The sequence below is a fragment of the Callithrix jacchus genome, chromosome 13 (assembly GCF_049354715.1).
Source record: "Callithrix jacchus isolate 240 chromosome 13, calJac240_pri, whole genome shotgun sequence".
Taxonomy (NCBI): domain Eukaryota; kingdom Metazoa; phylum Chordata; class Mammalia; order Primates; family Cebidae; genus Callithrix; species Callithrix jacchus.
The window spans coordinates 88,462,376-88,485,401 of NC_133514.1; the positions used below are offsets into that span (position 1 = coordinate 88,462,376).

General features: G+C 39.7%; 1 protein-coding gene across 1 annotated transcript in view; it reads left to right on the forward strand.

The window, feature by feature from the left end:
* The window catches only part of SLC14A2 (solute carrier family 14 member 2), a 466,908-nt gene that overhangs the window by 247,846 nt on the left and 196,036 nt on the right, over positions 1 to 23,026 (forward strand). The window contains exon 2 of the mRNA XM_035270925.3: positions 13,550 to 13,640. The gene's annotated coding sequence lies outside the window, so the exon portion shown is untranslated. The remainder of the gene's footprint in view (positions 1 to 13,549; positions 13,641 to 23,026) is intronic.

The following is a 23,026-nucleotide window of genomic DNA, read 5'->3' on the forward strand; positions in this document are numbered from 1 at the left end:
GACACAAATTCATAGTTTTTTTATGGCTGCATAGTATTCCATGGTGTATATGTGCCATATTTTCCTTGTCCAGTCTATCATCACTGGGCATTTGTGTTGGTTCCAGGTCTTTGCTATTGTAAACAGTGCCACAATGAATGTGCATGTGCATGTGTCTTTATAATAGAATGATTTATAATCCTTTGGATATATGTCCAGTAATGGAATTCCTGGGTCAAATGGAATTTCTATTTCTAGGTCTTTTATTTTTCATTCTTAATGTTTATTTTTGCAATAGTTATATAGTGTATTTAATCCTCTGTATCCTTAGTAGTTACTGACTGTTCAGCTCTGCAAGATAATGAAATGTGTATATTTCCTCTTCTGTAGCCTCTCACTTTCCTACTCTTACCACATTTTAATTAATGATGATGATGTTTATGATGATATTTCTGCTAATCTCAACCTTATACTTTTTAATAAACATTTCCTTCTATTGATTCATTAGCACTAAGTGGTAACCTTTGACCCTTAGCTACCATCTCTTTCTTTTCAACTTCTGAATTTTTTTAGTTTCAGTGTTTTAAAATGTTATTACAGTTCATTATATTTGCATAGTTTTCTCAAATCATAATTGCCACAGTTCATGTGTCTGTGTGTGTGTGTGTGTGTGTGTTGTAATCCTAGAGTCATTACGAACTCACCACCAATTCTTCTGTCATAGTTTCTTCATTTTTTATTGTTAAAGTTCAGCCTCTAATTTCTTCAAGACTAGATCAGATAACTACATTTTCTGCATTATTAGGATGTGTGGTGAAGCATTTGTACTTGAACAACAGTTTGAGTTTAACAGATTTTTATCATTTCTTATTTGTTCTTAGTGAGGTTTTATAAGCATCATGTTGCTATGGAAAACTCCGACACCAGCATAATTTTCCCTCTTAGAAAAGAAATTCTGGTTTTGATCTTGGCTTTGTTTTGTTTGTTTTGTTTTTTGTTTGTTGGCAAAAGTGCCTCTTTACTGTTGGGTATCATTTCTGTATCAATTTTTCCTTTTTTGCTTTGTTTTTCCTTGCTTTGTAGGTAGATTTAAATATTTTTGAAAAATGTTTTGTAATTATACTTCTCCAAATACGTTTTATATTCTATAATTTTTGTATTCTTCAAGTACTACATTTATGCATAAGCATAGATCTATTGTATCTAGTTTATCTTCCATTTCTTACATGTTCTTCCTTATACCTTTTTAACTATCTGTTTCCATCATGTTTTTCTCACTTGATCAATTCTGTTCTTATGTCTGTTTCTGTATCTTGAGCAGTCTCCTTTCATTTTCTTGTTGCTGCTGATGGGTCCCTAATTTTGGTGATGACTCTTTTGTTTCTCCTCTACATCTTTCTTGAGCTCTGCTAGCTCATTTTTTGTTCTCTTTCAGTTGTCTTGACAATACTTTCTTGAGATTTTATTTAAGTAATTTTTTTCATTAGGACTCATAGTTTTTTATTTGTATGTTTGTCTATGATAAGGTTTGTTACATAGGTATTCATGTGCCATGGTGGTTTTCTGCACTCATCAACCTGTCATTTACATTAGGTATTTCTCCTAATGTTATCACTCCCACCCCACAACAGGCCCCACTGTGTGATGTTTTCCTCCCTGTGTCCATGTGTTCTCATTGTTAAACTCCCATGTATGAGTGAGAACATGCGGTGTTTGGTTTTCTGTTCCTGTGTTAGTTTGCTGAGAATGATTTCCAGCTTCATCCATATCCCTGCAAGGACATGAACTCATCCTTTTTTATGGCTGCATAGTATTCCATGGTGTATATGTGCCACATTTTCTTTATCCAGTCTATCACTGATGGGGATTTGGGTTGGTTCCAAGTCTTTACTATTGTGAATAGTGCTGCAATAAACATACATGTGCATGTGTCTTTAAAGCAGAATGATTTATAGTCCTTTGGGTATATGCTGGGTCAAATGGTATTTCTGGTTCTAGATCCTTGAGGAATCACCACACAGTTTTCCATAATGGTTGAACTAATTTACACTCCCACCAACAGTGTAAAAGCATTCCTATTTCTCCACATCCTCTCCAGCATCTGTTTTTTCCTGACTTTTAAATGATTGCCATCCTGACTAGTGTGAGATGGTATCTCATTGCGGTTTTGATTTGCATTTCTCTAATGACTAGTGACGATGAGTTTTTTTCATATGTTTGTGGACCACATGAATGTCTACTTTTGAGAAGTGTCTGTTCATATTCTTTGCTCACTCTTTGATAGGGTTGTTTTTTCCTTGTAAATTTGTTTAATTTCTTTGTAAATTCTGAATATTAACCCTTTGTCAGATGAACAGATTGCAAAAATTTTCTCCCATTCTTTAGGTTGCTAGTTCACTCTGATGATAGTTTCTTTTGCTGAGCAGAAGCTCTCTACTTTCATTAGATCCCATTTATCAATTTTGGCTTTTGTTGCCACTGTTTTTGGCATTTTAGCCATGAAGCCTTTGCCCATGCCTATGTCCTGAATGTATTGCCTAGGTTTTCTTCTAGGGTTTTCATGGGTTTAGGTCTTATGTTTAAGTCTTCCATCTATCTTGAGTAAATTTTTGTATAAGATGTAAGAAAGGGGTCTAGTTGCAGTTTTCTGCGTATGGCTAGCCAGTTTTCCTAACATCATTTATTAAATAGGAAATTCTTTTTCCATTGCTTGTTTTTGTCAGGTTTGTCAAAGATTAGATGGTTGTAGTCATGTGGCATTATTTCTGAGGCCTCTGTTCTGTTTCATTGGTCTATATATCTGTTTTGGTACCAGCACCATGCTGTTTTGGTCACTGTAGCCTTGTAGTATAGATTGAAGTCAGGTAGCATGATGCCTCCAGCTTTGTTCTTTTTGCTTAGGATTTTCTTGGCTATACAGGGTCCTTTTGGGTTCCATCTGAAATTTAAAGTAGTTTTTTCTAATTCTGTGAAGAAAGTCAATGGTAGCTTGATGAAGATAGCATTGAATCTATAAATTACTTGGGTAGTATGGCTATTTTCATGATATCAATTCTATCTATGAGCATGGAATGTTTTTCCATTTGTTTGTGTCCTCCTCTCTTATTTCCTTAAGCAGTGGTTTGTAATTCTTCTTGAAGAGGTCCTTCACATCCCTCGTTTGTTGTATTCCTAGATATTTTATTCTCTTTGTAGCAATTGTGAATGGGAGTTCACTCATGATTTGGTGCTCTATTATTGGTGTATGAAGGCTTGTGGTTTTTGCACATTTATTTTGTATCCTGAGACTTTGCAAAGTTGCTGATCAGCTTAAGGAGATTTTGGGCTGAGACAATGGGGTTTTCTAAATTTACAGTCATGTCCTCTGCAAACATAGACAATTTGACTTCCTCTCTTCCTACTTGAATACCTTTCATTTCTTTCTCTTGCCTGATTACCCTGGCTAGAACTTCCGATACTATATTGAATAGGAATGGTGAGAAAGGGCATCCTTGTCTTGTGCCAGTTTTCAAAGGGAATGCTTCTAGCTTTTGCCCATTCAGTATGATATTGGCTGTGGGTTCATCATAAATAGCTCTTATTATTTTGAGATACATTTCATCAACACCTAGTTTGTTGAGATTTTTTAGCATGAAGAGTGTTGAATTTCATCAAAGGACTTTTCTGCATCTATTGAGATAATCATGTCATTGGTTCTGTTTATGTGATGGATTACATTTATTGATTTGCATATGTTGAACCAGTCTTGCATCCCAGGGATGAAGTCAACTTGATCATGGTGGATAAGTTTTTTGATGTGCTGCTGGATATGGTTTGCCAGTATTTTATTGAGGATTTTTGCATAAATGTTCATCAGGAATATTGGCCTGAAATATTTTTTGTTGTTGTGCTCTGCCGGGTTTTGGTGTCAGGATGTTGTTGGCCTCATAAAACAAGTTAGAAAGGAGTCCCTCTTTTTGTACTGTTTGGAATAGTTTCAGAAGGAATGGTACCAGCTCCTCTTTGTACCTCTGGTAGAATTCAGCTCTGAATCTTTCTGGTCCTGGGCTTTTTTTTGGTTGATAGGCTATTAATTACTGACTCACTCTGAGAATTTTTTATTGGTCTGTTCAGGGATTCAACTTCTTCCTGGTTTAGTCTTAAGAGGGTGTATGGATCCAAGAATTTATCCATTCATTCTAGATTTTCTAGTTTATTTGTGTAGAGGTGTTTATAGTATTCTCTGATGGTAGTTTGTATTTCTGTGGCATCAGTGGTGATAACACTTTATCCTTTTTTATTGTGTCTATTTGATTCTTCTCTCTTTTCTTCTTTAATAGTCTGGCTAGCAGTCTATCTCTTTTATTAATCTTTTCAAAAAGCCAGCTTCTTGATTCATTGATTTTTTGAAGAGTTTTTAGCATGAAAGGGTGTTGAATTTCATTGAAGGACTTTTCTGCATCTATTGAGATAATCATGTGGTTTTTGTCATTGGTTTTGTTTATGTGATGGATTACGTTTATTGATTTGCATATGTTGAACCAGTCTTGTATCCCAGGGATGAAGTCAACTTGATTGTGGTGGATAAGCTGCTCAGATCTTAGTAATTTTCTGCTAGCTTTTGAATTTGTTTGCTCTTGCTTCTCTAGTTTTTTTAATTGGTATGTTAGGGTGTCTATTTTAGATCTTTTCCACTTTCTTCTGTGGGCACTTCGTGCCATAAATTTCCCTCTACACACAGCTTTAGCTGTGTCCCAGATATTCTTGTATGTTCTATCCCACTGGTTTCATAGAACTTGTTTGTTTATCCCTTAATTTTGTTATTTACCCAGTAGTCATTCAGAAGCAGGCTGTTCAGTTTCCATAGTAATTGTGCAGTTTTGAGTGACTTTCTTAATCCTGAGTTCTAATTTGATTGCACTGTGGTCTGAGAGACTGTTTGTTATGATTTCCATTCTTTCACATTTGCTGAGGAGTGTTTTACTTCCAATTATATGGTCAATTTTAGAATAAGTATAATGTGGTGCTAAGAAAAATGTATATTCTGTTGATTTGGGGTGGAGAGTTCTATAGATGTCTATTAGGTCTGCTTGGTTCAGAGCTGAGTTCAAGACCTGAATATCCTTGTTAATTTTCTGACTCATTGATCTGTCTAATATTGACAGTGGGGTGTTAACATCTCCCACTATTATTGTGTGGGAGTCTGAGTCTCTTTGTAGGTCTCTAAGAACTTCCTTTATGAATCTGGGAGCTCCTGTATTGGATGCATATATATTTAGGCTGGTTAGCTCTTCTTGTTGTGTTGATCCCTTTACCATTATGTAATGCACTTCTTATCTTTTTTGATCTTTGTTGGTTTAAAGTCTGCTTTATCAGAGACTAGATTGCAACCCCTGCTTTTTCTTTCTTTTTTTTTTTTTATTTTTTTTTTTGCTTTCCATTTGCTTGGTAAATATTTCGCCATTCCTTTATTTTCAGCCTTTGCACATGAGATGGGTCTCCTGAATACAACATACCAATGGGTCTTGACTCCTGATCCAATTTACCAGTCTGTGTCTTTTAACTAGGGCATTTAGCCCATTTACATGTAAGGTTAATATTGTTATATGTGAATTTGATCCTGTCATTATGATGCTAGCTGGTTATTTTGCCCATTGGTTGATGCAGTTTCTTCATAGTGTCAATGGTCTTTACAATCTGGAATGTTTTTGCAGTGGCTGGTACTGGTTTTTCCTTTCTATATGTAGTGCTTCCTTCAGGAGCTCCTATAAGGCAGGCCTGGTGATGACAAAATCTCTCAGCATTTGCTTGTCTGTACAGGATTTTATTTCTCCTTCGTTTATGAAGCTTAGTTTGTCTGGATATGAAATTCAGGGTTGAAAATTGTTTTTTTTTAAGCATGTTGAATATTGGCTTCCACTAGCTGCTGGTTTGTAGGGTTTCTCCACAGAGATCCACTGTGAGTCTGATGGGTTACCCTTTGTGGGTAACCCGACCTTTCTCTCTGGCTGCCCTTAACATTTTTTCCTTCATTTCAACCTTGGTGAATATGACGATTATGTGTACTGGAGTTGCTCTTCTTGATGAGTATCTTTGTGGTGGTCTCTGTATATCCTGAATTTGAATGTTGGCCTGTCTTGCTTTGTTGGGAAAGGTCTCCTGGATAATATCCAGAAGAGTGTTTTCTAATGTGACTCCATTCTTGCCATCACTTTCAGGTACAGCTGTCAAACATAGGTTTGGTCTTTTCACATAGTCCCATATTTCTTGGAGGGTTTGTTCATGCCTTTTCATTCTTTTTTCTCTAATCTTGTCTTCTTACTTTATTTCATTAAGTCTGTCTCCAACCTCTATCCTTTCTTCTGCTTGATTGACTCAGCTAGTGATTCTTATGTATGCCTCACAACGTCCTCATGCTGTGTTTTTCAGCTCCATCAGGTCATTTATGTTCTTCTCTAAACTGGTTATTCTAGTCAGCAATCCCTCTAATCTTTTTTCAAGGTTCTTAGCTTCCTTGCATTGGATTAGAACATGCTCCTTTAGCTTGGAGGAGTTTGTTATTACCCTCCTTCTGAAGCCTACTTCTGTCAATTCATCAAACTCATTCTCTGTCCAGTTTTGTTCACTTGCTGTGAAGAGTTGTGATCGTTTGGAGAAGAAAAAGCATGCTGGATTTTGGAATTTTCAGTGTTTCTGTGCTGGTTTTTCCTCATCTTGGTGAACTTATCTACCTTTGGTCTTTGATGTTGATAACCTTTTTATGTGGATATCCTTTTTGTTGATGTCGATGCTATTCCTTTCTGTTTGTTAGTTCTCCTTCTAACAGTCAGACCCCTCTGTTGCAGGTCTGCTAGAGTCTGCTGGAGGTCCACTCCAGACCCTGTTTGCCTGGGTATCACACCAGCAGAGGCTGCAGAATAGCAAAGATTGCTGCCTGTTCCTTCCTCTGGAAGTTTTGTCCCAGAGGGACACCTGCCAGATGCCATTGGTAGCCGTTGTATATGAAGTGTCTGTCAACCCCTGCTGCAAGGTGTCTCCCATTCAGGAGGTGTGGGGGTCAGGGACCCACTTGAGGAGGCAGCTGTCCCTTACTAGAGATCAAGTGCTATTCTAGGAAATACACTTGTCTTTTCAGAGCTGCCAGGCAGAAATGTTTAAGTCTGCTAAAGCTGTGCCCAGAGCCACCCCTTCCCCTAGGTGCGCTGTCCCAGGGAGATGGGAATTTCATCTATAAGCCCCTCACTGGGACTGCTGCCTTTCTTTCAAAGATACCCTGCCCAGAGGGGGAGGAATCTAGAGAGGCAGTCTGGCTATAGGGGGTTTGCCTAGCTGTGGTGAACTTCCCAGTTTGAACTTCCCAGTGGCTTTGTTTACACTATGAGGGGAAAACCACCTACTAGCACATCATTAATGGTGGACGCCCCTCTCCACACCAAGATCCAGTGTCCCAGATCAACTTCAGGCTGCTCTGCTGGCAGTGAGAATTTCGAGCCAGTGGATCTTAGCTTGCTGGGCTCCATGTGGGTGGAATCCACTGAGCTAGACTACTTGGCTCCCTTGCTTCAGCCCCCTTTCCAGGGGAGTGAACAGTTCTGTCTCACTGGTGTTCCAGGTGCCACTAGGGTATGGAAAAAAAAAAAAGAACTCCTGCAGTCAGCTCAGTGTCTGCCCAAATGGCCGCCCAGTCTTGTGCTTGAAACCCAGGGTCCTGGTGGTATAGGTACCTGAGGGACTCTCCTGGTCTGTAGGTTGTGAAGACCATGGGAAAGGCATGGTATCTGGGCTGGAATGTACCATCTTCATGACAGTCCCTCACAGCATTTCTTGACTAAAGGAGGGAGTTCCCCAACCCCTTGTACTTCTGGGTGAGGTGACACTCCACCCTGCTGAGGGTCACTCTCAATGGGCTATACCCACTGTCTGACCAGTCCCAATGAGATGAGCCAGGTACCTCAATTGGAAATGCAGAAATCACTCACCTTCTGTGTTGATCTTGCTGGAAGCTGCAGACCAGAGCTGTTTCTATTCAGCCATCTTGCCAGCCACTGTCTATGACAGTTTGCTTAGCACAGTTTTCTTTAGCTTGATGGTAACACAATTTGGAATGTGTTCTTTATCTGTTTTCTTTGATCATTACCTTCTTTTCTTACAGTATCTTTGTAGCATTCTTCTGATGCTTCTGTTTGTTTCTGGCTCATATTTGACTGAGATAAGCTCTTTCTTAAACAGCTATTTTGCAGAAAATGTATGGCATGAAGGGCTAGCCTATAATGCCATCCAGTAGAGTCTCTCTTCTCTAGTTTATAGGGATGTGCCTGAGAACACACAAGGTCGTGTGTATGGATATGTGTACATGTTGATTTAGCCTTTACCTTTTTCCAGAAGAAGGAAGAGACTGGCAGTTGCTAAGACCAGTTAATGTGGAACCTATCTTCTCTAACCTGCCATCCCAGCAGATAAACTTAGATGGAATTTTTACTTGTTTTCTTATTTATACCAGCTCCCCTCTTCTTAACGGAGCCAAGCAAAGTCTAGGGATGCTTTCACAGGCAGCCCATTCACCTTAGATGGGCTATCCCCCAAAAGACGGTGTTGGTTCTGTCCTCTCTGACAAACTCTGTGCTCTTCTAGCTTTCCTTGATGTCTTTGGCAGCAGACATCTTTCAGGATCTACCTGCCATGGGTTGGAACTTTACTGCTTTTGGCAGCCCTTCCTCAACAAAGGTGAGGTTTGCATTTGTGCTTCTTAATGTTCTTATCATCTTGGAACAAATTCAAAAGGAAGTGAGCAGGGCTATCTAAACACCACTGTCTTAAAGCTCTTTGTAAAAGGCTATATACCCCAATTTTGCCTCCCCTAAATCTCTAGGACCTAACACTATATCTGACAAAGAGAAAGTGCTCAATTATTTTGGTTAATATTAATAGCTAATATAATAAAATGAATAAATAAAAGAATGAATAAACAATTCTCAAGTGTAATAATTGAGATAACTGCATTTCAGGCCTGTCTTCAAAAGAACTTTAGCAACAAATTCTCCTTGGTGTTCCTTGCAGCAGCATAATAAAGCATACTTCCCAGGGCTTGTCATGTTCTGCATCTCCTGCCTACCCTTTTCCCATCTTTGTTATGTCTTTTCAGCACACTGTTCTCACTCACTATCTGTGCCAAGTCAGAGTACCTAGCACAGGAAAAGTGAATTCTACAGGAAGACTCTATATAGTGGATTTTTCTTTTCCTAGTCTGATATCTAGTCTTAGTCTTTATGGATGCATTTTGAATTTGATTCTCTCTGGCTTACTTCTGAAATTGTAAAAGCTCTGTATCTGCTTTACCATAAATATTCAGAAAATTAAAGGTATAATCATGGTGTTCTAACCCTGTTTTGGTAAGAAATGGAAATAATCATTCACATTACCCACAGCACCAGGCCTCTGAGCCCCCAAAGGTCTGGACTCTGTCCAGATGCAGCCAGGGAGGGGGGATCCTCTGGGAACTGGAACATGGCAAGACATGAACACTTATTTCAGTTCTCGTAAATTCCATGGCGGTCTTCATTATGGGTGTGCAATAGTGGATGGCCTCCCGCAAGAAAGGGTCTGCATGGTTTAGTAAGTAGGGCTAGCAGAGTCCAGGTTTCTCTCTGATTTCCCTTTCAAAACAAAGGGAGCCTTTGACTTAAGGAAGCTACTCTTAAGTCTCCCGAGAACAACAAATATGTCTCAGACTATTCTTATGCCTTCCATATGAAGATATAATAGGTTTTGAAAAGTATGCTCATTTCTGATTTGCTTGAGTCTACAAGTAACACTAAAATCTTTGCTACCTGCCTAAAATACTTCAATGTCTAATCCCAGACAAGATTCTTCATTTCTTTTAGAGATCTTCAATGAATTATTTTCTTTTATTTTTTATTTTTTATTGCGTTTTAGGTTTTGGGGTACATGTGCAGAACATGTAAGATAGTTGCATAGGTATACACATGGCAGTGTGTTTTGCTGCCTTCCTTTTTTTGGTTGTTGTTTTTTTATTTTTATTTTATTTTATTTTTGAGACGGCGTTTCGCTGTTGTTACCCAGGCTGGAGTGCAATGGCGCGATCTCGGCTCACCGCAACCTCCGCCTCCTGGGTTCAGGCAATTCTCCTGCCTCAGCCTCCTGAGTAGCTGGGATTACAGGCACGTGCCACCATGCCCAGCTAATTTTTTGTATTTTTAATAGAGACGGGGTTTCACCACGTTGACCAGGATGGTCTTGATCTCTTGACCTCGTGATCCACCCGCCTCGGCCTCCCAAAGTGCTGGGATTACAGGCCTGAGCCACCGCACCCGGCTGGATTATTTTCTTTCTTTTCTTTCTCCACCTTGAATTTCCAGACCTCTTCAAATTGCTCATGGCCTGTACTCTGTACCCTTCTCACTGCTGAGCTGAATGCAATTGGCTGCCCACAACTGCCTGTGCCTATCTCCATAGAGTGTTCATGCCTACCTGAATATCAACACTAAGATAGGTAGAACAGCAGGAAAGGGAAGACTTAAGAGGTATATGCCTATAGTTTACATTAGTGTTCTCACAAGGAACACAATGACCAGCCATCTCTGCCCACAGCCAGGTACATCAGTGCTCTTTCTTACAAACAAGCACACATTGAGATTACCCCCACAGCCCACAAGCAGGGCTTCCCTTACATGCCTGAAACCCATGCCCACTGCCACCTTCCCCTTCCCCTGGGGGCCTGCATGGGCTCTCATTAGGGGCATCAAGCATCTTGGCTTGCCAAGAACAGTCTCAATTCATGTCTGGTGCCCTGTCCAGAAAAACGTTTGTCCCAGTCAAAAGTAAATTTTCTAATAGTAAATTATATGTTCTCTCTAATTTAATGTTTAATTTTTTAAAAGCAGCATGAGTCAGAATGCTTCTGGTTATAACCAAAGTTCTTTTCTTCTTCCCAGTTTGTAATGTATATATACATATTACAAACTGGGAAATATATATATATATATGGACTCACTAAGAAAATGAGGCAGGCAGAGAGACCTGAAGTCTAGGTACACAGAAAACCTGGAACAGATGATTGATTACGTTTAAGAAGCAAGCACTGGCAAGGGTGTCAGACAGGCTAAGAGAACTTTTGTGTGAGGCTTGAGGGCAAAACCAATCCCAAAAATTAGGAGGAAGAGGCAGGACTCCAGGCTCAGGGGAGATGTTTTGGGATAATGCAATACCCAGTCCAAGTTTTGGAGGACAGGCATTTTGTGTGTCTCTCTCCCCTCTCTCCTCCCTCTTTTTGCCTGCATATTCTGGCCAATAATGCACCAGTGATTTTTCTCTGTTATTTCATTTATGGCAATGACTTCAGGTCTTGGGTCTGGTCATAATGGTGATCTATGTATGCCATCTACACTGGGCATGGCTAATGAATCCTATTTTATTTCCTAATTAAGAATTTTAAAGTGCCGCAAATTACTGCAATTAACATGGATTTTCTTCCTCATTTATTTACTTATTTAGATGCCTGAAATTGCACCCTTAGCTTAAACCAACCGCAGAGTTCGGAGTTTGTTAAAATATATAGCATTCATTAAAATATTTGCTCTTCCCCAACAGTAAGGATTGCAATTTAAAAATGGTGGTGGTATCTATGTACACAAAATGCTTAGAAAAAAATCTGTTGAGTTCAGTTTATCCATCTTGGTAATTTAATAAGTTGAATTTATTGACAATCTTTTGTGCAACTGAAAAAAACAAAAAACAAACCAGGATTTTCACACTAGCCTATTGTTATGTTTACTTCAACCAGGGAAATTGCTGCTTTCCCTCTCTGAGTTCATGGGGACTATGAGTACCATCACATTTTCAGGACTTATGTGTCCACTGAAACATAAGAATAACGATTTGAGGGTGGTTGAATTTATCAGACTTATTTCAAAACAATGGTACTTTAGAAACTGTATAGCTTCAAATTTATCTCATACTTTTCAAGATTCAACCTTCGTTTTCTTTCTTGGATTCTTGTTTGGGGCTTTGGTTTTGGTTTCTAACTGGTTATCATAGAGACAGTTCAAGATAAAGTAGTTGAAATTAACCAAAAACCCACTCCAAACTACAGCCAGCAGGAGCGTAAAAGAATGCAATCCTTCCAGAAAGTGATTGGGGAATAGCGTATCAAAAGCTTTAAAAAAAATGCATACCCCTTGAAAGCCAGCTGTTCTACTTCAAGGGCTTTATCCTTAGGAAAGAAGAATGTGTACCAATGTTTAAGTACAATAATATTCATTGCAACCCTGTTTATAATAGCAAAACCAAATAACCAAACTGTGCAACAACAAAAGATTGAGTAAGTTATGGTACAGGCATATTAAAATATGAAGCAGCTTTTAGAACTTATGTGATTTGTGTCAGTTATCAATGGTTGTTTTATACCAAAACTTAGCTAATTAGAAAGATAAATTTCTTATCTCACAGTTTCTGAGGGTCTGGAATCCGGGCGTGGCTTCACTGAATCCCTCTGACTCAGCTCTCTCACAAGGTTAAATGAAGGTGTTTGCTGGAGCTACAGTCACCTCAAGGCTTAACTTAGAGAGGATTCACTCTCAAGTTCACTCAAGTGATTCTTGGCAGGATTGAGCTCATCCTGTGCTGGTCTCCCTTAGCTCCTTGTCACATGGACATTTCTATAGGGCAGCCCCTCTGTGACATGGCAGTTGGCTCCATTGAAGAAAGCAAGACAGAGAATAAGACAGGGCGAGCAAGAAGATAGAGTCCTTTTGTAACCTAATCTCAGAAATTATATCCCAAAACATTTGCAATATTCTATTGGTTGGATGTAAGTCAGAGGTTCAGCAAACACTCAGGTAGAATGGATCACACAGTTACACAATGGTGAGAACACAGGGGATCGGGATCAAAGGAAATCATCTTAGAACCTGTCTACCGGCTGGGCACGGTGGCTCAAGCCTGTAATCCCAGCACTTTGGGAGGCCGAGGCAGGCAGATCACAAGGTCAAGAGATCGAGACCATCCTGGTCAACATGGTGAAACCCCATCTCTACTAAAAATACAAAAAATTAGCTGGGCATGGTGGCGCATGCCTGTAATCCCAGCTACTCAGGAGGCTGAGGCAGGAGAATTGCCTGAACCCAGGAGGCGGAGGTTGCGGTGAGCCGAGATCCAGCCTGGGTAGCGAGAGCTAAACTCTGTCTCAAAAAAAAAAAAAAGAACCTGTCTACCACAAAGCTGAGGTTTATTTACTGGCAACGGATATTTATTAATATCTTCTTCAATGAAAGAAGCGTCACAAAACAGCATGGACGATAGGATCCTTGTTTTGTAAACTAACACCAATAGAAAATATATATGCATATATAAATATTCATGAAACATTCTTCAAGTGTTTCTAGGTTAACAGTAGTTGTATCTGGATGGTGGTATAGTAGATGAGTTTTATGTCCTATTTTCTAATTTTTCTTTCTTTTTTTGGTAAGAGAAGTGTGTTGTTTATGATATTTAAAATAGTATATATTATTACATTTTTCAAAATGCAATTTAAACCCTCCAGACTTCTTGATTCTGACCTTCACTCCCTTCACAGGACTGTTTTCTTGCTTACTACTTGCAGTCAACTAAGCAGAGGTTTCTAAGACCTTCATAGAACCACTGACACAACTGTGACCAAGGAAACTGTGAGTATGTTCTAGAACTTGCTGCTGTGTTTTGTGTCTTCAAAACAGCTGCTATTACCAGTAATGAAACCATAAAACCCTGAAATTTTATTTTGCTCTGGGGTGATTACAACCACATGGGAGCTGTGATGAGAGGTGGCTCCTGTGAAGATCTTCTCCTTGAGTCTTCCCCATTCCATTCTGGTTGCTTCCAGACACACGCCAACAATAATCACATGCTCATCTCCTCTGCAAAATTAAAAAGGAATAGATTCTATTTATATGTCAAAAATAGGTGAACAGATCTGACACTGCTGAACATAATTGCAAATTTGAAAAAGGAGAGGGAATGGGTAAGAGAAAAGATAAAGCCATTAGTAACTTCCATACTTTATTAGTTTTCCTGCTTCATGCTCTCGGTGGGGGGCTGAGTTGGGATGCCACTGATTTGGGGTTGGAAAGATATCTTAAGGTTACTTGCTGATAAAACTACTGCTTTGCCAGGTACCAATTGATTGGTTGTTTGACAAGCAGACCAGCTGTTCTATACTTATATAGAGCACAAAGAAAGCTGCTCAAGATGGGTACATTGGCATCAGTTGGGGAGGAGGGTAATAGCTTCCAAGATGGCAGAGGATTAGGACTAGGTCTGAAATATTGGTGGATCTCTTCTCACTGGGATCTATAATAGAAGAGTTGTTGTAACAGATAACAAACTTTGATGGCTTAACAAAATGGATCATTTTTCATTCATATAATAACCAAAAGAATTATTGTCCAAGTGATGGTTCAGAAGCCCACCTGCTTCTTGTCTGTGGTTTCTCCATCTTCTAGGCCCTCTGAGTTGTATGTTGGGTCCTCTGTATCTATCTGGGTTGATTGGGAAGGAGAAAGTGAAGATGACACCCCCACTTCCTACCCACTTTGGCATAAAATTAGCATACATCACTTTCATTCGTACCTCACTGTTGAAAACTAATACGGGCCTCTCCTTGATGAAAGAGGCCTTGAGGTAGTCTCTGGCTGGTAGTTACTTCCCCACAATTCCACTGTGCAGAAGGGCAGCACACACTGTAGGCACTGGGAAAAGATCATAGCATTAGAACCTTCTTGCTGAGGAAATGTTAACTAGCATTCATATAAACCTCACAGAGCTGGGATTAGCTAACTTATCAGTGACTCTTTGGCTGGTCAATTGTTCTTCCCTATATGGAGGAATTTCTAATTCCAGCTGTATCTCCTTTCATTGATTAAGGCAATAAGCCACTGGCAACAAGGTCCTAAAGATTCTAGGTCTCAAGGTTGTTCTCCACTGGAAGTGCTAGGTGTGCCTGCCAGTGCTGGAAGTCAGCAGAACTCACTGGGGTCTCAAAATACTAGCTTTCAAACTCTCTCTCTCTCTCTCTCTGCTTTAGTTTTTGGTTTGCATGTTTGTTTGTTTGTTTTTTGGTGTGTGTGTGTAATGACAATAATAAGATATACCTCTTGGGGTTGATGTAAAGTCCCAAGGAAGTAATTCAAGAAAGAGCACAATACACATTATCTCAACACATGAGTGGCTTTTCCAGCAAGTAGCCACATATATAAATAATCCCAGAAGTGCCTTAACAATACTACCACAATTGCTGATTCTTGTAATATCATTGTTATTGATAGGCTACTATTATAATGATTAGTACTACTGCCAAAGATAAAATCATAACATCTCTTCCATAGTGCTTTAGCATTTATTTATTTGACTCTCATGACAACCTTGTATAGTAAAAAAGAGACTCGCTACGATCACATCTATTTCATAGATGAAAGAACTGACCGTCAGGGAAACCAAGGGATAATGACCAAGAGGATCACATGATAGCCCAGTCAAGGTGGCCACTTCATTCCCAAACCCTGGCCTTTTAAGTCAAAATTGTGTTACTACACCAAATGTAAAATGGGATCTTACCAAAATAAATGGAATCTTTGAAAAGACTTAGTCTCAATTCCTCATTGTTCAGATGAGTTGAAAAACCCGGGAAAATTATTTTTTTATTCCACTACATGCTACTGATCATCTTACTTTTCTCACGGTTTATTAACCTAATTGCAACTGGGTTGGTGAGGAGGAGCAAATAGTGTTAATGTTGATTACATCAATTTACAGAGGTCATAATGTAGAGGGTTTTTGGAAATTTCTCCAATTTCCCAAAAGGGAAGAAAAGGGGTGCCCTCTAGTTTGGTATGTTAGGAAACCACACTGCATGGCCAGCATCAAAAACCCTAGTAGGCAGGCGACAGTCTGAAATTCACTTCTTGGTTTCTTATAGTTTTTTCTTCCCTTCAACTCTTTGGCCTTTTCCTAGCTAACTTTAGTGAATAATTCTCCAGGGACTTTATTTTTTTCTACTGAGTGCAAAAATTGTTACAGTGGCTCTAGGTTTGCAGTGTAAATTCTTTGGAGACTGGGTTTAACCCTGTGTTCGGTGACCCCAGCTGCCAGGAGCAATGAGCTATAGTCGACATAGACCTCAACATGGAAACCAGCCACCGGCCCCAGACCTGCCCTTCACTGCTGTGATTATACAAGTTTAATTTAGACTCAGAGTAAGCCACGATTTTCTCATCTATCAAATCAAGTGGATAATGTTCATCCTCTCCACTTCCCCCACTTTCATAGGGAAATACTGAGAACTTGAGGCTCCTATAAGTGAGTAGACAGAGAGTGCTTTGAAAAGCATGCCATCTAGATAAGAGTAGCAGAAAGTCATTATTAGAATTCTGCTACTGCCATTATTGGTTTGGGGTCAGCTCAGTTTTCCTTAACACAAAGTAGTTAATGAAGTGGCAACCATGTTAGATACCCACTAGGAGGGTGAAGGAGCCAAATAAGAGTCTACTTTTATCCCATTGTAGTGTCCTGTTTTCTGTTCACACAGCTATGTCTTGTGGGTTTATAAGTATTTTAATTACAGTGGCATTTTATTATACTTTCTCCTGACAAAATTCAGGCCAGGGATTTTTTTTTTATCTGTAAAGTGGTGGAATTTCCTAAAGACTGACTTAACTTTCACCAGCAGCCAGAACACTGTTACCTTTGATCCCACTTCTAAGCATGGTAACTACCACTTTTCACAAATTATTTTCAGCATAACCAAAAAATTAAAATGTGTTTTCAAGTCCACTACTAAAAAGAAAAATCACAGAATCCATTAGTCATCAAGCTTTATTTCACAAATTGGTCACCAGCTGAGAAGCAATTTTTCCCATGGCCATAGGAGTTATGGAATAGAAATCTTAGAAATCAACATAAAGACAGGCCAGAAGTTGGGCAAAGAAAAAGAGAATCTCACTCCTGATCCTGGTGTATGGCCATTCTGTTGCTTCTGCAGCATCGCAAATAGGTTTTCCTCAGCATGATCAAAAAGACAAGTAAACACTGCCGTATTAGAAGAAAGAGATAAATGTTGCAATGTATGTAATCCATACAGTTAGAATAATAAAATGTCAGGTTGAAAAAGGCTTTGCAGCATGTAGTCTAAGATGGTCATTTTACAGGTGAGAAAATTCAGGCTCAGAGCAGTGAAGGACATGTCCAAGATCACGCAAAAGAGCAAGTATTAAGATGACGACTAAGGGAGTGTTTCAGTTTCCTATTGCTACTATAATGAATTACTGCAAATTATAGTGGCTTAAAGCAACACCAACTCATTGTTTTATATACAGTTCTGTAGTTCAGAGGTCTGACAAGGTCACCCTGGACTAAAATCAAGGTAACAGCAGTGCTGAGTACCTTTCTGGAGACTCTGAAAAGAATCTAATTCCTTGCCCCTTCCAGCTTCTAGAGGTTGCATCATGCCTCCTTCTTCCATCTTCAAATGCAGCAACATTGCTTCTCCCTGACCAGTCTTCTGTAGTCACATCTGTGGCCACAGCCAAGAAAGATTTTCCACTTTTAATGACTCATATGATTAGGCTGGATCCACATGAACAATGCAGAATAATCTCCCTATCTTGAGTTCAGTGACTTTTAATTACATCTGCAAAGTCCCTCTTGCCATATAAAGCCACACATTCGCAAGTTCCTGGGGGTTAGGGCAAAGGCATCTTTGAGTGGAGTTAGGCATTATTCTGCCTACCAGGGGGAGGAAAGTTGGTGAGTCAGTAGAGAGTTGGTTGGTTGAGCAAGAAAATAGCTGTGGATACCTGTTGCATGTTGGGGTCCTCAAGTATCAAACTCTGAGACAGAGGGGTGTGTGCATTGAAAGTAAGAGAGCTTTTGGGATCAGTCACTGCAGAGGAGCAGAATTAATGGAGGCAGAATAGGCAGAGGGAGGAGCTGGACTGTGGGCCCATTACAAAGTCTCAGCTGACCCCACAGGGGTCCTTAAAATGGGGTGGCCTCTCAGTGTCATCTGGCTGAGATTTTAAATTCTTTCTTTGATTGCTATGACTGTATCAAGCAGTCACAGGATATGAGCTTCTGTGTGTGTGTGTGTGTGTGTGTGTGTGTGTGTGTGTGTGTGTGTTGGGAAGAATTTCAGGTGTAACCAAGTCAGCTTTCTTCTGCCAAGGTCAACTCCCAATAGCTAGGGTAATATGTCTTTCATTTATGAAAGACGATTTAAGCCACTAATTATAGCTACTGCTAGAATACCTGTTCCTAAGCTTCATTTTTACTTGTGAAAAAAATAAAAGGTCAGCTGTGGTCTGGAATGAAACCTGACTGGTAGATCTCACAAAGTGGTCCTAGACTCAGACCTTAGGAATCAGAAGGAAAAGAGTCACGTGTTTCATCTACAGTGTAAGGAGAAATGAGTGAGGGCCTTGAAGGAGAGTGGAATCTTTGAGGATGCATGAATATGGGAGCAAGAGCAGGCAGCAATTACATGAGCATAGCAGAATGACATTGGGTTGGATACAGTGTGGACCCCAGAATAAAAAACAGGCAGATCGTGAGGTCTGGGGACTAAGAGCCAAACCAATGTCCAAATCTAGTGTTCTGCCCAAACAATGGCAAAATGTGGCATTGGCAGAGGCTGAGGGCAGGGCAGGCTAAGTAGTCCTGACATTCCAGCAACTTTCAGCAGGTACTCAAAAGAGTAGAGTTCATGGTCAGCAATGAATGGCTGAAGAACAGGTAAGAAATCTTATTTCAGCAGAACTGAGGAAAGGGTGAGAACATACTGGGGAAAAGGACATTCCGTGTAATAGTAAACAGGTGGACTACAGCTTTGCGTCATCTGGCCCATGAATGTAATTTGGCTCAAGCCCAAGTCTGATCTTGATGCAGGAAATAAAGATGCTCCAGTCACCTGAATAGTAAGGGTTAAAAAGATAGAAGGGGCCAGGAAGGCAAAACCATCTGCTCACTCCAGGGGAGGTGCTCTCACTTTACATCAGGGCTGACCTCAATGTTCATTCTAACTGACCGGTATCCACACTCAGCAAGGAAGGCACAGACTGATTTGTTCCCACTCATTAGTCCCCAATTTCTCACTCCCTCAGGTCAATGGTGAGCCAGCATCTACATATGTATAGTTCTTCCTGTTTGTCCAGATAGACAAGACGAACTCCCTACCCACCTCCACTTTTCCACACATTCAGGCTGCAGAGCCTAAAGGAAATAGTATTTTGTGAAAAGGCTTCTTGCATCTTCTAGAACACGGTGAATACATTGCACTGAGTTAACCATACTTGTAGACAAAAATGGTTTTTATTATCCTACATGATTTGATGCAAGTGGTGAGAAACATCATTGCCTTTCTGTAAGTCCTTTCTACATGTAAATGTCAGCAAGAACACTCATAATAATGCCTCATGTGTCTTATAGGGCACTTCATATTTTACATACACTTAACCTATGCTATATCTTTTGAATGTCACAATACTACTTGTAATCCCAACATTTTGGAAGGTTGAGGCTGCCAGATCATTTGAGGTGAGGAGTTTAAGACCAGCCTGGTCAACATGGGGAAACCCCATATCTACTAAAAATATAAAAAATAGCTAGGTCTCATGGTGTGCTCCTGTGCTCCCAGCTACTTGGTAGGCTGAGGCATGAGAATTGCTTGAATCCCAGAGGCAGACATTGCAGTGAGCCAAGATCACGCCACTACACTTCTGCCTGGGTGACAGAACAAGACTCTGTCTCAAAAACAAAATAAAACACAATACTACTTGCAGGAGAAAATTGTTAATACTCTTTTTAAAGGTGAAGAAATTGAGATTCCAAGAGTTTAAGTGCCTTACATTAGGTCGCAAAGTGAGAGTCCGAAATGGGACCCAGGGTACATAAAATCCCAACTGTCCTCAACCCATTACGGTAATACTACCCTGAACAGAAAAGCTTTGCATCTCACAGCACTGAAAGTTTGGCAGAAAGGAGTGTCACAAAGGGTAGAAAAAGCTGGGGGAGAAATAATCTGAATTTCACATTTTGTCTCAGAACATCTAGACATTATTGTTTTTAACTTTTAACTTTAACTTGGCATTTTGAACTGTTCAAAGTATCTCTCATCCTTATCTCATTGGATTAGCTCAGCAACCCTGTGATGTAGGCAGAGCAGACCTGACACATGAAGAAACTGAAACTCAGAGAGGTTAGGGGACTTGCGCAATAATAGATGGGCATTTGGTGGCAGATACAAGGCTGGAATCTAGATCTTTGAGAGCAGTAGCCTTCAGAATAGGAATAAGATGGGAGACAAGTATGTGCTGAATGAGGTAGAATGGAAACATTTTATTAAAAGACTAATCAAAATTTATTTGGGGGCCAAGGGCCAAGAATAGTCAAAATAAATTTGAAAAAGATATGAAGAAGATGAATTTTCACTGCAGACATCAAAGCACAGGATAAAATTGTGTAAGAAAAGTACCAGGATAGAGATACCAGTGGAATAAACTAGAAAGTCTAGAAAGAGACCCAACCATTTTGGAAAACTGGTACATGAGGGGGTGATTACAAATAAATAGGGAAGGTACAGACTGTTTGATAAACAGTGTCATAGAAATTAGCTCTTCATATTGGAAAATTAACATTAGAGCTCAATTTCATATGCAGAATAACAAGAAATATTGCAAACAATTTCCAGATGGATTATAAGTAAAAATAAAAAATTCATCTTTTAAACTATTCAAAGAATATTCAGGAGGATAGTTTTATAATATCTGATCAAGAAAAAATTTTTGAGAACACAAAAGTATAGAAAAAGACCAATAAATTTGACTATGTTAAAATTTAAGACCAAATTTATAGTCTTGTATGAACAAAGTCACCCTGAACAAAGCTAAAAGACAAGTGAGAGATTTGGAGGACAAGTTTGCAATGCCTGTGGCCTGACAAGAGCTGATCTCTGAAAATGTGTGTATATGGGATGGGTGGTCAGATGGAGTCTATGATAAGTAAAAGACAAGCAGTCCAACAGAAAAACGAACAAAATATAAGAGCAGGTAGTTCACAGAAATGAAAATCAAAATGGCCTATAAAATATGAAACTCTGCCCTACCTCATTAATAATCAGGGAAATGCCCATTAAAAAGCAAACAGTATTTCACACTTATTCAACTGTCAAAAATGTAAAGGTTCAGCAATGCCAAGTTTTTATGGGAAATGGGCACTGCCATCCTAGAGGAAGTGCAAATTGTTTTCATCTCTTTAGAAAGCAATTTAGAAATATCTTGTAAAAGTAAGGGTATGCATATCCTATGACAACTAGTTTTATGTCTAAATATAATTCCTAGAAAAACTCCTGTGTGTAATAGGATAGGCAAGATGATGTTTATTATTGCATTATTTGCAATATTGAAAATTGGAAAACAATTTAAATGCTCATCAATAGAGCAATGGGAAAGCACTGTACAGGCACAGCAGTGAGTTCCCGTGAGCTAGACGCAGGCATCAAGAAGGCTGATCTTGAAAAAACCCGAGATGTGTGTAAAACATTAAACCACATTAATATACCGCTTACACACATATGTAAAACATATGAAACAATGTTATCAATCACGTATGGATTCAGACATATGCATAATAGAAGCATAAAAACAGAAGAATACATGCAAGTTCAAAAGAATGCTTTTTTCAAAGATGGAGTAGAATAGGCTCACAGAGAGGATAAAAGGGATGCAATTGTACCTATAATGTTTTATTTCTTTAATTACAAATAAAAATAAACATAAATCAGCGAGATGTTAGCATAACAATATTCTGGGCAGTGGATATTGAGTGTTTAATATAGTCAACGATTCAGAAAAGAAGAAACGGAAAAGAAAAAGCTCCTCACCAGCAGCCTCACTTCCCTCTTGTGGAAATGAGAAGGCAGTGGGGAGCAGAAGACTGCAGGAAAGCAGAGCTGACAGCTTTGAAAATCACTTGGCTGTGGATGCATGCTCATGCACACACACACACCAAGATAGTTCCACACACAGGAGTAGCGGGGTGATTTGTCGACAGAGCACTGCCAAGCAAGGTCACCAAGGAGCACTGGGGGCGCAGCCAGCACCAGCTCTGCCAGGGCATTCCAGGGTTAGGAATGGGGTTTAGAATACCAAATGACTTATTATGGTAGGAGGTTGTTTCTCTCAACTTAAAAGAAGTCCAGAGGTAGGTGGTACAAGGCTAGGATGGTGACTATACGATGTCCCCAGGACTCAAGCTCTTTCCACCATTCTGTTCTGCCATTCTTAGTCACATGGGTTCCATCTCCAAAGTGACCTTAAGATCTGAGGTGACCACTACCACTCCAAGCCATGCTGCTGAGACTCTAGAAGAAGTGAAGATGAGGAGGGCAAAATGGTCCCTGTTGGCTGACTATACTCCTCTAAAAATTCTTTCCTGGAGGCCCTTAACTTGCATGTACATTTTTGGGTCATCTCTAATGTCAAGGGAGGCTAGGAAATTGCATTAGTCTGTTTTCACACTGCTATAAAGACATAATTGAGACTGGGTAATTTATAAACAAAGGAGGTTTAATTGACTCACAGTTCCCCATGACTAGTGAGGCCTCAGGAAACTTACAGTCTTGGCAGAAGGGGAAGCAGGCATGTTGTACATGGATGGCAGCAAGTGAGTGAGAGCGTGTGTGAGTGCAGGGAAAACTACCATTTATAAAACCATCAGATCTTGTGAGAAGTCACTGTCACAAAAACAGCGTGGGGGAAACCGCCCCCATAATCCAATCACTTCCCTCACTCCACATGTGGGGATTATAATTAAAGATGAGATTTGGGTGGGGACACAGAGCCAACCCATATCAGAAATATTTCTTTAATTCAACAGCAACGTGCCTAGCTAAAAAGTTGGGATTACTGTGGCCAAGAGAAAAGTGGAATGGCTAGTTGTTCACAGCTAATAATGGCTACCACAGTCGGTGACTAATTGTGTGCCCACGGACAAGGGCTTGCTTCCTCTGACCATTACTTTCCTGTTC